Source organism: Papilio xuthus, unplaced genomic scaffold (assembly GCF_000836235.2).
Source record: "Papilio xuthus unplaced genomic scaffold, Pxut_1.1 DF828952.1, whole genome shotgun sequence".
Classification (NCBI taxonomy): domain Eukaryota; kingdom Metazoa; phylum Arthropoda; class Insecta; order Lepidoptera; family Papilionidae; genus Papilio; species Papilio xuthus.
In genome coordinates, this window is record NW_013529697.1 from 1615643 (window position 1) to 1621642 (window position 6000).

Here is a 6000-nt window from a genome sequence, read left to right on the forward strand (position 1 = left end):
AACATATTGTTTTCTCTTTCTTTTCAATGGAAATAAGAGAGAAGATTATATGTTTTTGTACAGTCCGCAGCGCAAATATTTAGAGAGTTACAAAGTTCCAGTAATTTGTGTACACATTCGGCTCCAAAAATATGTATAAAATATCCATCAATAACCTGTAGGATCAATAACCGAAGGATTTTGAAACCGAAAAAGTATACATATTTTGGAACTTTGTAAATATATACATTTAAGCAGCTGACTGTACATTTGTTCCGATAGAAAAAGTCGTGGTTTCATTGAGAAAAATATTAAAAAAAATTAAACAGGGTTTAAAATACCTATAAAACCCAAGCTCGAAAAAGACACATCAAGTTACCTTGAAATTTATCTAGGTATTAGATGCTTAAAGCTAGCTACGATGATTTTACACGCAAAATACGCGCTACTCGTAGAGTTGCGTAGAAAGCCTATATAACTAAGTCCGATGATGCTAGAACTAAGTACTAAAACTAAGCGTAATCGTAAAGCCCCAATCCAATTGAACCCATTCTAGAATGTATTCTTTTCCACAATAGCATTTATTATATAATAAAATTATGTTTTATTTTTGTTACCAAAGCAGACTTTAATTTCGAATATTAATAATCAAAAAACAAAATAAAATCTTTCAATCTTGTAATTATTGCTAAACATAACATAAACTTTATTAGTCAAAATCATAATATAATTAGTAATCCTCTGCCGTAGCTTAGGAAGGAAATGGTAATTTTAAATGTAAATTAGCTTAATGTACTAAAATTTTATTTTAACTATACTTTCCAACTTAATTGTTAGAATTTTCTTCAAATGTGACAACGCGTATTATTTTTTATTTCTAAATTACTTTTATTTGATATCTAATTGTGTGATATCAGGTAACATTTTTTATCAAGTAATTTATTTTGAAAATAAAATTATATATTATAAAGTATTTTCAAATATTCGCATGTTAATCTATTGAACTTATGGAATTCAAATCATTGCTTAATTTTATTTAAACAGCATCTAAAGCTGTAGTATAATTTAAATTCTTAGGAGCAATTATGTAACTAAACATATCATTAGGAGTGAATATAAAATAGAAATTTATAAATATAATTGTTGTGTGCATTTGAAATTATAAGCGAAGATTTTCATGTATTTTTTTTAATGTGTCTATGAATTTATGTGATAAATATTTAAAAGATTTAAGCCGGCATTTATTACAACAGAGTTTAGCGAATGTTTAATGTTTTGTTTTCATTAAACTCAACAAATAATTGAAATATTATTATTTTAATTAATTTAATTTTATTATATTTTAATTAAATTGATGTAAATATTTAAAAAAAATTATTTAACAAAACAGGTTATTCCAAATTAAATAAAATATTGTTTGATAGAAAATATTAATCTTGAAAAAATATTTTATGGGAAATGTTAAAATTGTTTTCATAGGTAGCTCAAAATGTATTAGTCCAATGTATATTATAATTTCTTGTAATGTTTAAATCAAATAGTATTTTCAAAGATTCTAATTATTATTACGACTAAAAGTAGTTTATAGAAAATACCGATAACACTTCAAATTGGTTTTAATTATATTTTTCATTACGTGATAAAAAATTATAGAGATTTCAAAATTCGCTAGAGTATTGTACTTAAGATATTTTAAAAGCGATTAAAAGAAACCAGTTTTATTTATTATTGGGTATATCTGAAATAGCTTAGAAATTTGTGCAATTAGCACAATTTTATGTTGTATTTTGAAAGTAAGTTGTATTTTATAACTAATACTATATTTTCTATATTGACGGAGAAATTTATGCAGGCTATTAATGTCTTCCTGATTGCTATACACTCTTTATAAAACTTTAAGTGTACTATGTATATGTTAGATTTAATAAGTATAGATACGTTACTTATGACACAGTATAGTTAAACATATAAGTACTGATATATATCGAATTGCTTTTTTTACGACTGCCGCTTTAATACTTGCTGTCAATTATGCGTAATTGTTATTTAAAGTTGCTTTACGCAGATGCCGAAATTCATCGATTGTATTGCGCCTGTGAAGATATTTTAGCAATCTTTTCTTTGACGTGTTTAATTTTATTTTAAACTTTATTGCTATTAACTTTTAATTATACAAATTATTTCTTCATTGAACTTTAAATATACTGATTTCGGTAGAGAAAAATCTAGGATATCAATGAATAGGCATTTGAATACATCTCTAACCAAATGGTTTTCCAGTTTTAGTTGTCTTCATTATACGAATAAATGGTTAGATGAAGCGAAATGTGCTCGTCTAATCGCCTTTCATTATTTCGGCGTCTGTGTGAGAATGCTAAGAAAAAGAGTCGCTTTTCAATGTTGTACCGTCGTCAGATCAGTCCAAAGAATAAGCCCCAAGTGTAAGACATTTTTATTTATTTTTATTACACAAATATTTTATATTTTATTTTTGATGTTTTGTTTCTCATTTGTTTATATCAGAATTTTTAATTCCAATATTTAATAGAATTTTAGACTTGGAAATGCATTTCTATAATTTACACTAAATAATTAACTGAACAACCAAGGTATAAATCTGTTTTTTCAAAGGCAATTAAAGGCATTATAATGTTTTTAAGTGTTTCCTGTTGGGCCTGTTGGAAAATTTTGATCGGTAAACTCGGCCCAACAGCAAACAGTCATTTTTAGGTGAAATATTTCTGAAATAGAAATCTGCAGTTATGTTTTTAAACACGATTTATAAACTGTACAATTATTTATGAATATTTTAATAAAAATTATTTGTATGACAGAAATGTTATATAAAAATTCATATAAAATTAAAATAGCCAAGCTGTATGTAGCTGAATGGATACGTGTTTGTAATTGCGTGTTAAACGTGTACTCTGTACGCAGCTGTTCTGCTGAATTTGTATGGAAAATGTCTAATATTTACAAAAAAAAATGTGAAATTTTATCTCTTTATAAAAATAAATGTATTACACGTTCGATTTACACAATGGATTAATGTCGTTTCATTTCTTCCCCCCCATAACAAATAAAAAATAAAACTGAACTAGTGTTCTAGACTTGCTTTCGTAGTTTATTATCGCAGTTTCATTGGTCTATTTCATGAAGCAATTTGAATTTAAGTTCTTATAAATCATTTAATTCTTATTCTTGCGTAGTTTATTGCTAAAATCAAATTTGCCTTATTCGGAACTTTCTGCACGATTCATAAGGCAACAAGAATGACCTTGAAAAAACTTATTGAGGATTATTAAATCGTCATTCTTAGATTCATACGTTTGAATTTGTTTATTAAAATTTACAGTCTTATCTATAGGTAAATCTTTTCACGAGACGATTTCCAATAAATTCTTGATACTATAATAACTTAAACTAGATTGTTCACGTTTTGTCTGTTATAAAAACAGTATTATAGAAGTAGTAAGTAAAGCTTGTAATAATAGATTGTCGAGTTTTAGCCGCGCGTTACGTGAGCTGGAACGCTTATCTATGACCTTAGGCTACCATTACACGAGTGAATTTACATTTTATCACTTTGTTACAAACGTTCTTTGTCCACAGGAATTGCTTAAAATAGCATCAGCTTAAGCTTTTACAATTAAAAAGTTTAAAAATGTATTTTAAGTTGCTATAAGGAACTAGTCCTTATAATACTTATTCTACTCTATGTGTTAGTAACTTAATATTATCTTATTAATATTATATTAAGTTAGTTAGTTTACGATATAAATGCGAATGTTTGAACGGATGGATGGATGGATGTTTGTTAGAAGGTTTATCCAAAATGGATCAATGCATCTATATTAACTTTGGCATGGATGTAGAATAGAAAAACTTGAATATTTAATAATTTCATCTTATGAAGGTAAAACCGATGTTGGAAATTTGGTCTAATCCTATTTACATAGAGCAAATGAAATTTCAAATAGCTTTATTCAAATGCAACGTTTATTTAAAGCAGAAGTATCGAGTTATTATTTGACTAAATGTTTGAGATTAGTCTGGATATATATTACGTAAGTTTTATACACTTAAATAGAAAACATGGAAAAGTAGAGATTAAAACAGTTACCGCCTATTTTTTTTTCATATATGAACGAAATTCTTCGAGCTCAATCGAATTAAAATCTATACTAATCTATATATATATAAAAGAAAGTCGTGTTAGTTACACTATTCATAACTCAAGAACGGCTTCACCGATATGGCTAAAAATTGGTGAGGAGGTAGCTTAGAGTCAGGAGAAGGACGTAGGATATTTATTCATATTTTTTTCGAATTTATGCCTTGAAGAGCTGCTTTTTATTTAACTTACTAATATTATAAATGCGAATATTTAAATGGATATGATGTGGTTGGATGGATGGGTGGGCTACACTAATTAAGTTATTTTATATATCCACGCGGACGGAGAAGCGGGCGACAGCTAGTTTTGTTTTATAAACACATTTTCTATTTCAAAATTTACTACCTTCTAGAACCTTTTACATTTAACAAACAATACTAGTGCTAAAGAAAGTAAAGAAATATAAAGGTGCTGGAAACTTTTATCTTCAGAGCTTTGACAAAGCTCAGCTTTAGACTGCAGAGAGACGTGATGGAATTTTAACGTGTAAGCTTTTTTCATTGAGTGCTTTTGTAGCATTGCATTGTGTTGTACATTAAAGTGTTGTATTTTGTTAACTTAGATTTTTACGTTAAGAGATTACTGACGACCTAGACATTCAGAACACCAGTGGAACTGCAGATGCGTTGCCAGTATTTGAAATCGAGGTACCGAAGTTCGCATATCAGACATTTTAATAGATGCTAAAATAATTGTGGACAAGTAATCTCTAAGTTAATTAATACAATGTAAAATATATCGAACAAACATACACAACACACATTACAATAAAGGATGGGAAATGGAAGTGGACTTTCCAGATGAGAGGATGCATGGAAAGGGAAAATATTTTCTTTCTGTGCATCCTATCCTCCGTCGATTAAAGATAGGCAACGCATATGCAATTGCGTATGTCTATGGGCCACGGTCACTTCGCTATCTCAGCGATTTCAGGTGGCCGGTCACTCGTTTGCCACCTTAAGATATAAAAAAAAGAAAGATTTAATACTTGCATAAAAATAAAGCAATTTTAAAATACTTTCTATCTGTTGATTAATTTCTTGTGTAATTATTTTTCTCATTTACTTTTTATTATTTAACATCAAGAATATATAAATCTCGTGATTAACTGGACAATGAAATGGAACTAACCACAAGATTCAATTTAATGTCTGTCATTTACTGTTACCGCTATTTAATATTTCAATTTACAACAAAATATGTAATAAAGAAATATTAATATTTAATTAAGCGTCTATAGCGTAATGGTTTAGGGTACAGATTTCCGATCACGAGGTCGGGGGTTCGAATCCCACCATTCGACTATTGTCGTCAACACAAGCTTAGAGCTTAGTTGGATTGGTAAAAGAAACATTAGTAAATTTACAAAAAAAACTGCTAGAACCTACAAATAAAACAAAATTCCACTGACTTTATTACATATCGTTACTTTAATTTAAATTTGTTTTTTCTCTATAGAGAATGCAAAAGAAAACTATGTGTTTATCATACAAATGATTCGACAATTGTAACACATCTATTATAAATAATTGGGGTTAAAATAGAACAATTTTTTTAATATGCTTTTAAAAACTTTTTTGTGACGTAACATATGTATAAAATACCTTCAAGAAAAGAGCGTCCACCTTCCTCAAAGGCCGGCAACGCATTTGTGGTTCCTCTGGCGTTGCGGATATCCATGGGCGTCGGATCAAATAATATTAGGCGATTCGTTGCTCGTTTGCCCCATTCTCCTATAAAAAAAACATTACAACATCGATAATAAAATGAACGCTCAATTAAAGTTTATTACTAACTTGTATACAAAGTTATCAGTTGTTTTGAACAGGATTCTGCGGCAGTTA